General features: G+C 46.0%; 1 protein-coding gene across 9 annotated transcripts in view; it reads right to left on the bottom strand.

Annotated features, from left to right (window-relative positions):
- Window positions 1-7,828: 7,828 nt before the first annotated feature.
- Window positions 7,829-14,470, bottom strand: part of LOC106589039 (protein 4.1) — a 149,022-nt gene continuing 142,380 nt past the window's right edge. For 7 of the 9 annotated variants that reach the window (XR_014382958.1, XM_045709469.2, XM_045709462.2 and 4 more), the window contains one exon: window positions 7,829-10,589. The gene's annotated coding sequence lies outside the window, so the exon portion shown is untranslated. Of the gene's footprint in view, window positions 10,800-14,470 lie in introns of all 9 variants that reach the window. The other 2 variants (XR_014382957.1, XM_045709459.2) reach the window with 1 other exon arrangement.

The following is a 14,470-nucleotide window of genomic DNA, read 5'->3' on the forward strand; positions in this document are numbered from 1 at the left end:
AGTTCCATCCTAAATGGCACCTTAGTCCCTATTTAGTGCACTACATTTTGACCAGGGTCCATAGGGAGCTGGTGTAAAGTAGTGGACTATGTAAGGAATAGGGTGTAATTTGGGTCTCAGTATGTGTCAATTGGCCCAGGCAAAGAAAAATATACACATTCCATGGGAACAACAAATTGCTTGAGAGAGAGAGAAATGGCATGAAAACACCTATGTACAGTTAGTCTCCAGAGTGGCGCAGTGGTCTAAGACACTGCATCTCAGCAGTCCCTGGTTCAAATCCAGGCTGTATCACATCTGGCTGTGATTGGGAGTCCCATAGGGCGGTGCACAATTGGCCCGGGTTTGGCAGGGGTAGGCTGTCATTTTAAATAAGAATTTGATCATAACTGACTTGTCTAGCTAAAGGTTCCATTTTTTTTTTAAATACAGTAGATTGCTCTTCTTTACTGCAGCTTGGGAACTGGCTGCATCACTGTGATACTCCAGTGTTCGGTAGTTCAATATTATGGCATACAGCCAATAGCTACTCTGCTCTTATTTACTGACAAAGTCTCACTCAACTATTCAATAAATTCAACACTGCAAAATATGGAATTTCGAAGTGAGATTTGCCTCAGTTGGTATCGACCGTCAGAGTGAATAATGTATGTGTCCCAAATGGCACCCCGTTCCATAAATAGTGCACTACTTTTAACCAGGGCCAATAAGGGCCTATAGGACTCTAATCAAAAGCAGTCCACGATATAGAGAATAAGGTGTCATTTGGGACACAGGCAATGCTAGTCGGTGCTGGGCTGTGGAAATGACGTCTAGTGCCGAAGTAGTAATTGGTCCTTGGAGAATACAGACAGATTCTGGTTTCAGGGCATTCTGATAAATTACTTTTTCCGGAAATACTCAAAATGAATGGAACTACTTACTGGATGGAACTACTTACTGGATGGAACTACTTACTGGATGGAACTACTTACTGAATGGAACTACTTACTGGATGGAACTACTTACTGGATGGAACTACTTACTGGATGGAACTACTTACTGGATGGAACTACTTACTGGATGGAACTACTTACTGAATGGAACTACTTACTGGATGGAACTACTTACTGAATGGAACTACTTACTGGATGGAACTACTTACTGGATGGAACTACTTACTGGATGGAACTACTTACTGGATGGAACTACTTACTGGATGGAACTACTTACTGAATGGAACTACTTACTGGATGGAACTACTTACTGGATGGAACTACTTACTGAATGGAACTACTTACTGGATGGAACTACTTACTGGATGGAACTACTTACTGGATGGAACTACTTACTGGATGGAACTACTTACTGGATGGAACTACTTACTGGATGGAACTACTTACTGAATGGAACTACTTACTGGATGGAACTACTTACTGGATGGAACTACTTACTGAATGGAACTACTTACTGGATGGAACTACTTACTGGATGGAACTACTTACTGAATGGAACTACTTACTGGATGGAACTACTTACTGGATGGAACTACTTACTGGATGGAACTACTTACTGGATGGAACTACTTACTGAATGGAACTACTTACTGGATGGAACTACTTACTGGATGGAACTACTTACTGGATGGAACTACTTACTGGATGGAACTACTTACTGGATGGAACTACTTACTGGATGGAACTACTTACTGAATGGAACTACTTACTGGATGGAACTACTTACTGGATGGAACTACTTACTGGATGGAACTACTTACTTGTTATTGAACAGGGATTCTGCTGATGTGTTCGTTTCTACCATTTTTTGTTGTTGTTTATTTGACCTTTATTTGACCTGCCTCTCATGACTTACCTCTCAATACTCTCATGCTTTGACTCTCATGACTTGCCTCTCATGACTTGCCTCTCATGACTTGCCTTTCATGACTTGCCTCTCATGACTTGCCTCTCATGACTTGACTCTCATGACTTGCCTCTCATGACTTGACTCTCATGACTTGACTCTCATGACTTGACTCTCATGACTTGCCTCTCATGACTTGACTCTCATGACTTGACTCTCATGACTTGACTCTCATGACTTGCCTCTCATGACTTGACTCTCATGACTTGACTCTCATGACTTGACTCTCATGACTTACCTCTCGTGACTTGCCTCTCATGCCGCTCATGCCTTGCCTCTCACGGCTCTCATGACTTGACTCTCATGACTTGCCTCTCATGACTTGCTTCTCATGACTTGCTTCTCATGACTTGACACTCATGCCTTGCCTCTCATGCCTTGCCTCTCTTGCCTTTCATGACTTGCCTCTCATGACACTCTTGCCTCTCATGACTTGACACTCATGACTTAGCTCTCATGACTTGCCTCATAATTCTCATGACTTGACTCTCATGCCTTGCTTCTCATGACTTGCCACTCATGACATGAATCTCGTGACTTGCCTCTCGTGCCTTGCCTCTCGTGCCTTGCCTCTCGTGCCTTGCCTCTCGTGCCTTGCCTCTCGTGACTTGCCTCTCGTGACTTGCCTCTCGTGACTTGACTCTCATGACTTGCCACTCATGACTTGCCACTCATGACTTGACTCTCATGACTTGCCTCTCATAATTCTCATGCCGTACCTCTCATGACTTGCCTCTCATGACTTGCCTCTCTTGACTCTCATGACTTGACTCTCATGCCTTGCCTCTCATGACTTGCATCTCATGACTTGACACTCATGCCTTGCCTCTCATGCCTTGCCTCTCTTGCCTTTCATGACTTGCCTCTCATGACACTCTTGCCTCTCATGACTTGACACTCATGACTTAGCTCTCATGACTTGCCTCATAATTCTCATGACTTGACTCTCATGCCTTGCTTCTCATGACTTGCCACTCATGACATGAATCTCGTGACTTGCCTCTCGTGCCTTGCCTCTCGTGCCTTGCCTCTCGTGCCTTGCCTCTCGTGCCTTGCCTCTCGTGACTTGCCTCTCGTGACTTGCCTCTCGTGACTTGACTCTCATGACTTGCCACTCATGACTTGCCACTCATGACTTGACTCTCATGACTTGCCTCTCATAATTCTCATGCCGTACCTCTCATGACTTGCCTCTCATGACTTGCCTCTCTTGACTCTCATGACTTGACTCTCATGCCTTGCCTCTAATGACTTGCATCTCATGACTTGCCTCTTATTACTTGACTCTCATGACTTGACTCTCATGACTTGACTCTCATGACTTGCCACGCATGACTTGCCACTCATGACTTGACTCTCATGACTTGCCTCTCATGACTTGCCTCTCATGACTTGCCTCTCATGACTTGCCTCTCATGACTTGCCTTTCATGACTTGACTCTCATGACTTGACTCTCATGACTTGCATCTCATGGCTTGCCTCTCGTACCTTGCCTCTCATGACTTGCCACTCATGACTTGTCTCTCATGCCTTGCCTCTCTTGACTCTCATGACGCCTCTCATGCCTTGCCTCTCATGCCTTGCCTCTAATGAATTGCATCTCATGCCTTGCCTCTCATGCCTTGCCTCTAATGAATTGCATCTCATGCCTTGCCTCTCATGTCTTGCTTCTTGGGACTTGCCTCTCTTGACTTGACTCTCATGCCTTAACTCTCATGCCCTGCCTCTCATGCCTCTCTTGACTCTCATGACTTGCCTCTCATGACTCTCATGCCTTGACTCTCATGACTTGCCTCTCATGACTTGCCTCTCATGAATTGCCTCTCATGACATGAATCTCATGAGTTGCCTCTCGTGACTTGACTCTCATGCGTCGCCTCTCATGACTTGACTCTCATGCCTTGCCTCTCATGACTTGCCTTTCATGACTTGACACTCATGCCTTGCCTCTCATGCCTTGCCTCTCTTGCCTTTCATGACTTGCCTCTCATGACACTCTTGCCTCTCATGACTTGACACTCATGCCTTGCCTCTCTTGCCTCTCATGACTTGCCTCTCATGACACTCTTGCCTCACATGACTTGACACTCATGACTTAGCTCTCATGACTTGCCTCATAATTCTCATGACTTGACTCTCATGCCTTGCTTCTCATGACTTGCCACTCATGACATGAATCTCGTGCCTTGCCTCTCGTGCCTTGCCTCTCGTGCCTTGCCTCTCGTGACTTGCCTCTCGTGACTTGCCTCTCGTGACTTGCCTCTCGTGACTTCACTCTCATGACTTGCCACTCATGACTTGACTCTCATGACTTGCCTCTCATGACTTGCCTCTCATGACATGAATCTCATGAGTTGCCTCTCGTGACTTGACTCTCATGCTTCGCCTCTCATGACTTGACTCTCATGCCTTGCCTCTCATGCCTTGCCTCTCATGACTTGACACTCATGCCTTGCCTCTCATGACTTGCCTCTCATGACATGAATCTCATGAGTTGCCTCTCGTGACTTGACTCTCATGCTTCGCCTCTCATGACTTGACTCTCATGCCTTGCCTCTCTTGCCTTTCATGACTTGCCTCTCATGACACTCTTGACTCTCATGACTTGCCTCTCATGCCTTGCCTCTCTTGCCTTTTATGACTTGCCTCTCATGACACTCTTGCCTTTCATGACTTGACACTCATGCCTTGCCTCTCATGCCTTGCCTCTCTTGCCTCTCATGACTTGCCTCTCATGACACTCTTGCCTCCCATGACTTGACACTCATGACTTAGCTCTCATGACTTGGCTCATAATTCTCATGACTTGACTCTCATGCCTTGCTTCTCATGACTTGCCACTCATGACATGAATCTCGTGCCTTGCCTCTCGTGCCTTGCCTCTCGTGCCTTGCCTCTCGTGACTTGCCTCTCGTGACTTGCCTCTCGTGACTTGCCTCTCGTGACTTGCCTCTCGTGACTTCACTCTCATGACTTGCCACTCATGACTTGACTCTCATGACTTGCCTCTCATGACTTGCCTCTCATGACATGAATCTCATGAGTTGCCTCTCGTGACTTGACTCTCATGCTTCGCCTCTCGTGACTTGCCTCTCATGCCTTGCCTCTCATGCCTTGCCTCTCATGCCTTGCCTCTCATGACTTGACACTCATGCCTTGCCTCTCATGCCTTGCCTCTCTTGCCTTTCATGACTTGCCTCTCATGACACTCTTGCCTCTCATGACTTGACACTCATGCCTTGCCTCTCATGCCTTGCCTCTCTTGCCTTTCATGACTTGCCCTCTCATGACTTGACACTCATGCCTTGCCTCTCATGCCTTGCCTCTCTTGCCTCTCATGACTTGCCTCTCATGACACTCTTGCCTCCCATGACTTGACACTCATGACTTAGCTCTCATGACTTGCCTCATAATTCTCATGACTTGACTCTCATGCCTTGCTTCTCATGACTTGCCACTCATGACATGAATCTCGTGCCTTGCCTCTCGTGCCTTGCCTCTCGTGCCTTGCCTCTCGTGCCTTGCCTCTGGTGACTTGCCTCTCGTGACTTGCCTCTCGTGACTTGCCTCTCGTGACTTCACTCTCATGACTTGCCACTCATGACTTGACTCTCATGACTTGCCTCTCATGCCTTGACTCTCATGACATACCTCTTATGCCTTGCCTCTCATGCCTTGACTCTCATGCCTTGCCTCTCATGCCTTGCCTCTGCCTTGCCTCTCATGACTTGCCTCTCTTGCCTCTCATGACTTGCCTCTCATGACACTCTTGCCTCCCATGACTTGACACTCATGACTTAGCTCTCATGACTTGCCTCATAATTCTCATGACTTGACTCTCATGCCTTGCTTCTCATGACTTGCCACTCATGACATGAATCTCGTGCCTTGCCTCTCGTGCCTTGCCTCTCGTGACTTGCCTCTCGTGACTTGCCTCTCGTGACTTCACTCTCATGACTTGCCACTCATGACTTGACTCTCATGACTTGCCTCTCATGCCTTGCCTCTCATGCCTTGACTCTCATGACTTGCCTCTCATGACTTGACTCTCATGCCTTGCCTCTCATGCCTTGCCTCTCATGACTTGACACTCATGCCTTGCCTCTCATGCCTTGCCTCTCATGCCTTGACTCTCATGACTTGCCTCTCATGCCTTGCCTCTCATGCCTTGACTCTCATGACTTGCCTCTCATGACTTGACTCTCATGCCTTGCCTCTCATGCCTTGCCTCTCATGACTTGACACTCATGCCTTGCCTCTCATGCCTTGCCTCTCTTGCCTTTCATGACGTGCCTCTCATGACACTCTTGCCTCTCATGACTTGACACTCATGCCTTGCCTCTCATGCCTTGCCTCTCTTGCCTCTCATGACTTGCCTCTCATGACACTCATGACTTAGCTCTCATGACTTGGCTCATAATTCTCATGACTTGACTCTCATGCCTTGCTTCTCATGACTTGCCACTCATGACATGAATCTCGTGCCTTGCCTCTCGTGACTTGCCTCTCGTGACTTGACTCTCGTGACTTGACTCTCGTGACTTGCCACTCATGACTTGACTCTCATGACTTGCCTCTCATGACTTGCCTCTCATAATTCTCATGCCGTGCCTCTCATGCCGTGCCTCTCATGACATGCCTCTCATGACTTGCCTCTCTTGGCTCTCATGACTTGACTCTCATGACTTGCCTCTCATAATTCTCATGCCTTGCCTCTCATGACTTGCATCTCATGACTTGCCTTGCTCCCAGGCAGATGGTCTTGTCCCCTATTGTGTCTGTATCGCTCCAAGTGGGGGTTTATCCAACATAATGTTAGCTACACAAAGGACTTTATGATACATGCAGTACAACTAATAATGTTTTTACTTGACCCCTTAATACCTACCAAGCACTGTGCTTTTAATTCCTTCAAAGTGGCAATCAATTCCCTATATAGTGCACTACTTTTGACCAGGGCCCATAGAGTCTATTTCCTTTTATTATTTGACTTAGCTCTCCCATTCAGCAGTCTATCTGACAGCAGGACGTCTATGGTGAAGCAATCTATCTAGCAGCAGGACATTCTATGGTGCCATCTATCTAGAACCAGCACCGACAGCGGAACGTCTACGGTGCTAAGTAATCATCCCGGGCCAGACAGAGACGCCGACCCGTCTAGGATGACAGACTTTCTATCTGGTCCTGGAGCACCTATGGCAGACAGCTGTATTGATGTATCCTCTCCCAAGCCTCCTACTCTTCATCTCAGACCGGCTGCTTTCTCCTCAGAGTGTCAATGGAGTTTAGAGGTCTGGGAACTAGATTATAAGGATGAAATACTGTCTTAAGATCTTTGTATCCGCACAGGAAATATCAAATACGAGGCATCTCTTAAGATTAGCCTCGGTTAACATTCTTACACATGTATAATATTTGGGGGAACGTTTTGTCTGACTGATTGTGAGACTACTCTTGCTCTGCTTGTCAGATTTCACACTGATGAAAATAGTGCCGAAATTGTAATTTCCTCATGAGACAAGAACATAGAGAAATGGAACACATAACCTCAGGCACAAACAACAGAATATCAGGCGATGTGTTCAGAATAAGGTGAGTCTATATGTGTTTATTCAGTGGGTGTTGTTTTATTACATATTATCTCTTTCAGTGATGAGAGAGAGAGATGAGAGAGAGAGAGGAGAGAGAGACAGGAGAGAGGAGAGAGAGAGATGAGAGAGAGGGTTCACTATGAAGAAATAAACATGAACCTAAAGAGATGTACAGGCTTGCTGGTTCTCCTAGTCACCATCCATCATTAATGCAGAAAAGGGAAGAAGAAGACACACTGAAAGAACCAAAAGAAGTTGGATTCTGTACAATGTAATACTATTTGTACAACAAAAAAAAAAAACATTTGAAAACTGTGTGTGCTGTACTCTCTGCTTAAATAATGGGTTGTTTATTAAAAGGGACAGTGTGTACTCCACAGGAGGATGAAATACATGTATACACTTCACATATAAATACATGGGAGTAAACAAAAAACAAACCATTTATTTTGTGCTGCTGTTAATAGTACAGCCTTCTAAAAGGAGAACATCAAAGAGGCAACCAAAATCCCAATTCAGGCTTTGTCAACTTTGAGCTGTTTTCTTTTACTTTAAAAAGGTCCCATGCAGCCGTTTATATCTCAATATCAAATCAATTCTGGGTAACAATTAAGTACCTTACTGTGATGGTTTTTAATTAACATTTTAAAAAAATGTGCAAAAATAGCTTCTTAGCAAAGAGCCATTTCTCAAGCAATAATTTTGCTAGGACTGTCAAGGAGTGGTCTGGGTGGGGAGGGGGAAACTAAAAACTAGCTGTTATTGGCAGAGAGGTTTGGAACTCTCTTTCTTATTGGTCTATTAACTAATTTACCGCCTGGTGATGCCAAAACTCCATCCCACCAAAACAGGCAGACATTTCAGGGGGTCTTTTCAAAACAGCTCTTACACTAAAAAGGCATTATCATCATTTTCACAATTTCACAGTATTATTCTAACCTCATAGTGTGGAAATATAAAACATAGGAAAATCACTTTTTTGTCTGCACTGGGTCTTAAATGCTGATTCTCTAATCAACTCTATCTAATCAACCCCAATTAATCCTAATCCGTTCTGTTACTGACTTCTTCTAGACAGAAGCGCCATACACTACATGTCCTAAAGTATGTGGACACCTGCTCGTCGAACATCTTATTCCAAAATCATGGGCATTAATATGGAGTTGATCCCCCCCATTTGCTGCTATAACAGCCTCCACTCTTCTGGGAAGGCTTTCCACTAGATGTTGGAACATTGCTGTGAAGACTGGCTTCCATTCAGTCACAAGAGCATTAGTGAGGTCAGGCACTGATGTTGGGCAATTAAGCCTGGCTTGCAGTCTGCCTTCCAATTCATCCCAAAAGTGTTTGATGGGGTTAAGGTCAGGGCTCTGTGCAGGCCAGTCAAGTTCTTCCACACCGATCTCAACAAAATCTCTTAGGCTTGTGTGCGGCTGCTCGGCCATGGAAACCCATTTTATGTAGCTCCCGATGAACAGTTCTTGTGCTGACGTTAGTGAGTGTTGCATCTGAGGACAGACAATTTTTACGCACTATACGCGGTCCCGTTCTGTGAACTTGTGTGGCCTACCACTTCGCGGCTGAGCCGTTGTTGCTCCTAGACGTTTCCACTTTACAATAACAGCAATTACAGTTGACCGGGGCAGCTCTAGCAGGGCAGAAATTTGACGAACTGACTGGTTGGAAAGGTGGCATCCTATGATGGTGCAACATTGAAAGTCACTGAGCTCTTCAGTACGGGCCATTCTACAGCCAATGTTTGTCTATGGAGATTGCATGGCTGTGTGCTCGATTTTATACACCTGTCACCATCGGTGTGGTTGAAATAACCAAATCCACTCATTTGAAGCGGTATCCACATACTTTTAGCCATGTAGAGTACAGTATATTCTGTATAGTGGTCCATCTTTATGGATGAGTAAACACTGCCCCCTTTGGTAGAAAAGTATAAATACATGAAAATGAAGGACATTGTAAAGTTGCCTCTGCTGCTCTGCCATGCCAGGTACAAATAAATGACTGTTATGTAGCTGGTGGTTGGAACTCAGTGTGAGTAGCCTAATACAAAAACATGTAACTACAAACCTGTAAAGTCAGGGTGATCTAAAATGATGGATACATACACAGAAATAAGACAAGAGGATGTAAATAAAATAACAAATATAAATAATGTCATTTCAATACGCTGCTTCTTTCACTCCAGTCCTGATGAAGCCCCTTTTTTTCCAGTGTGACTACAACAACGACGACTAAAAAAACAGTCAAAAGGTGTGAATATCATCCAGAAGAATAGATAATGAAGTAATTTCTTCAAAAAGATTAAATTGGCCCTCAAAAATGTTTGGATGAAATTAGAAATTTTTTACACTTAAATTGAAAAAATACTTTTCACATTGAGAGGGAAAATAAATATTACAAACTTTTTGTACTGTACAAGAGATGAAACCAAAATTGGTTGTAAAGTTGTTTGATTTGAAGAAGGATCCTCGTATCATGATGGTTTAAGAGTTACAGAAAAATCACCCACAATCCCTTGTTGTCATCCGCCTTCAGAATAAGAGTCCCTTCAAAGTTGACCTTGAAGATACCGATTTTCCAATTACGACGAGAAGACAAATCTTAGAAAAATATGAACAAAGTCCCTGCAATCTCTACACAATTAAAAGACCAAATGCCCTTTGAAAATTCTCGTTAAAATCTCCAGAAAAATGGGAGAAAGAGGAAAAAATTCAAATACTTTACTTTGATATTTTTGTTGTTTAGAAAAGTCCAGTCCAGTCGTTCGGGATTTGGCAGTAGAGTGGAAGGAAGAGCGACAGAGAGGGATTGTTCTGGGAGTTATGTTTGTTCCCTTCTCCTTCAGTTAAACTCCATTGGCTGGGAGGATCAATGTTCACAGTTCAAAAGTGAAGCTTGTTCACTCTGGTTGGTTGGACCGGTTCAGTCTGGTGTGGTGTGGGTCTGTCTGGTGGGGGGCGGGGGGGGGGCTCTGAGGTAAACATGTAGGACTGGTGGTGACACAAGTGGAGAAGGAAGGGGTGGGGGCTGTATATGACTTAATCTTCCCTAGGCTCCGTGGTAGTTTTGGCCCCCAGCTTCACAGACAGTGGACAGAGAGAGAGAGACAACTTCAGTAACACTACCTCAACATTCCCCTGATCCAACACTCAAGATAAAAAGCGTAAAAGCAGAAAAGACTCCGAAAAGTGTGGGGCAAAAGAAGAACCACACCAATGTTGTCACAATGATGAAGACATAAAAAAAAGCAGGATGCAGACAGGGAGGAGGGTGGAGCATGCAGGAGCCTGGTGGAGACAAGGAACGGGTGGGGTCGGTGGGCGAAGCGGAGAGAGAGGGAGGGAATAGAATTGTTAGGGGTGTTCTCTGGCTTCACTGATGTAAACACTGTTAGGTTGAAGGAATGTGTAAGTTAAACAAAGCAGGACTCCATGAACACAGGGCCTGAACACAGGGCTCCATGAACACAGGGCTCCATGAACACAGGGCCTGAACACAGGGCTCCGTGAACACAGGGCCTGAACACAGGGCTCTGTGAACACAGGGCTCCGTGAACACAGGGCTCCGTGAACACAGGGCTCCGTGAACACAGGGCTCCATGAACACAGGGTGCCATGAACACAGGGCGCCATGAACACAGAGCTCCATGAACACAGAGCTCCATGAACACAGGGCCTGAACACAGGGCCTGAACACAGGGCTCCATGAACACAGGGCATGAACACAGGGCGCCATGAACACAGAGCTCCATGAACACAGGGCCTGAACACAGGGCATGAACACAGGGCTCCATGAACACAGGGCCTGAACACAGGGCTCCATGAACACAGGGCCTGAACACAGGACTCCATGAACACAGGGCTCCATGAACACAGGGTGCCATGAACACAGGGCTCCATGAACACAGGGCGCCATGAACACAGGGCGCCATGAACACAGGGCGCCATGAACACAGGGCTCCATGAACACAGGGCTCCATGAACACAGGGCGCCATGAACACAGGGCGCCATGAACACAGGGCCTGAACACAGGGCTCCATGAACACAGGGCTCCATGAACACAGGGCTCCATGAACACAGGGCCTGAACACAGGGCGCCATGAACACAGAGCTCCATGAACACAGGGCCTGAACACAGGGCCTGAACACAGGGCTCCATGAACACAGGGCATGAACACAGGGCGCCATGAACACAGAGCTCCATGAACACAGGGCCTGAACACAGGGCTCCATGAACACAGGGCATGAACACAGGGCTCCATGAACACAGGGCCTGAACACAGGGCTCCATGAACACAGGGCGCCATGAACACAGGGCGCCATGAACACAGGGCTCCATGAACACAGGGCTCCATGAACACAGGGTGCCATGAACACAGGGCGCCATGAACACAGAGCTCCATGAACACAGAGCTCCATGAACACAGGGCGCCATGAACACAGAGCTCCATGAACACAGAGCTCCATGAACACAGGGCCTGAACACAGGGCTCCATGAACACAGGGCATGAACACAGGGCTCCATGAACACAGGGCTCCATGAACACAGGGCCTGAACACAGGGCCTGAACATGGTGGGACAGGGAGGACACTCTCCCTCCCAGTCTCTCCTCCCTGTCTCAGAGGGAGAGGGTAGGAGCCACCGTGTGTGTACATACCACACTGGCAGCTGGCTAAACAGCACCAGACTCCGAGCCTACATCCCAAATGGCACCCTATTGAACTACGTTTGACAAGAAACCTAGTCAAAATTAGTGCACTATATAGAACCTGGTCACTTTGTAGGGAATAGGGTGCCATTTGGGATGTAGATAGAGCCCGGGTGCTTTAACTGGACACAAACATGCAGGGCTACCATTAAAACCACATGGGCACCAGTGTTTACAGATTGCGTGCAGAGATGAACAGTTTAATGTAGGAATAGACCTGAGTAAACTGTTATCACTAAATCCACGCACTTTAACAGCTGCTGCTAAAATTGCAAGGACATGCAGTTTTAAGTTGAAATACCAGTCTGCATGTCCAGTGGCAGTAGCATGCAGTGCTTTGAACTTGGGAGGAGGGATTTTATTGTAATGCTGATCATTAAGGCTTTGACTGCATCTTAAATGGCACTCAGTTCCCTATTCAGGGCATTCAGGAAGTATTCAGACCGCGTTGATATTTTCCACATTTTGTTACCTTATAGCCTTATTCTAAAATTGATTACATTTTTTTTTAAACTCATCAATCTACACACAATACCCTTTAATGATAAAGCGAACACAGGTTTTTAAAAAATGTTTGCAAATGTATAAAAATACCTTATTTTACATAAGTGTTCAGACTCTTTGCTATGAGACTCAAAATGGAGCTCAGGTGCATCCTTTTTCCATTGATCATCCTTGAGATGTTTCTACAACTTCTTTGGAGTTCATCTGTGGTAAATTCAACTGACTGGACATGATTTGGAAAGGCACACACCTGTCTATATAACATCCCACAGTTTTATTTTATTTAACTAGGCAAGTCAGTTAAGAACAAATTCTTGTTTACAATGACAGCCTACCAGGGAACAGTGCCTTGTTCAGGTGCAGAACAACAGATTTTTACCTTGTCAGCTCCGGGATTCGATCCAGCAACCTTTTGGTTACTGGCCCAATGCTCTAACCACTAGGCTACTTGCCGCCAGTTGACAGTGCATGTCAGAGCAAAAACCAAGCCATAAGGTCAAAGGAATTGTCCGTAGAGCTCCAAGACAGGATTGTGTCAAGGCACAGAAGGGTAACAAAACGTATCTGCAGCATTGAAGGTCCCCAAGAACACAGTGGCCTCCATCATTCTTAAATGGAAGAAGTTTGAAACCACCAAGACTCTTCCTAGAGCTGGCCACCCGGCCAAACTGAGCAATCGGGGGAGAAGGGCCTTGGTCAGGGAGGTGACCAAGAACCCGATGGCCACTCTGACAGAGCCCCAGAGTTCCTCTGTGGAGATGGGAGAACCTTCCAGAAGGACAACCATCTCTGCAGAAATCCACCAATCAAGCCTTTATGGTAGAGTGGCCAGATGGAAGCCACTCCTCAGTAAAAAGGCCCATGACAGCCCGTTTGGAGTTTGCCAGAAGGCACCTAAAGGACTTTCAGACCAAGAGAAACAAGATTCTCTGGTCTGATGAAACCAAGATTGAACTCTTTGGCCTGAATGCCAAGCATCACGTCTGGAGGAAACCTGGCACCATCCCTACAGTGAAGCATGGTGGTGGCAGCATCGTGCTGTGGGGATGTTTTTCAGCTGCAGGGACTGGGAGACTAGTCAGGATCGAGGGAAAGATGAACGAAGCAAAGTACAGAGAGATCCTTAATGAAAACCTGCTCCAGAGCACTCAGGACCTCAGACTGGAGTGAAGGTTCACTTTCCAACAGGACACGACCTTAAGCACACAGCCAAGACAATGCAGGAGTGGCTTTGGGACACCCCAAATACAGGTGTGCCAAGTTTGTAGCGTCATACCCAAGAAGACTCGAGGCTGTAAAGGTGCTTCAACAAAGTACTGAGTAAAGGGTCTGAATTTGTATGCAAATGTGATATTTCAGCTTTTTCTTTTTAATACATTTGCAGAAATGCCTAAAAACCTGTTTTTACGTTGTCATTATGGGGTATTGTGTATAAATTGATGAGGGTGGAAAAAAAACAATTTAATCAATTTTAGAATAAGCCTGTAACATAAAAAAATGTGGAAAAAGTCAAGGGGTCTGAATACTTTCCAAATGACGAGAGCCCTGTGGGGAATAGGGTGGCATTTGGGACTCCCTTGACCATGTCTCCCTTCACCATGTCTCCCTTCATCATGTCTCCCTTCACCATGTCTCCCTTCACCATGTCTCCCTTTACCATGTCTCCCTTCATCATGTCTCCCTTCATCATGTCTCCCTTCATCATGTCTCCCTTCACCATGTCTCCCTTCACCATGTCTCCCTTC

Source organism: Salmo salar, chromosome 27, assembly GCF_965601325.2.
Source record: "Salmo salar chromosome 27, fSalSal1, whole genome shotgun sequence".
NCBI lineage: Eukaryota > Metazoa > Chordata > Actinopteri > Salmoniformes > Salmonidae > Salmo > Salmo salar.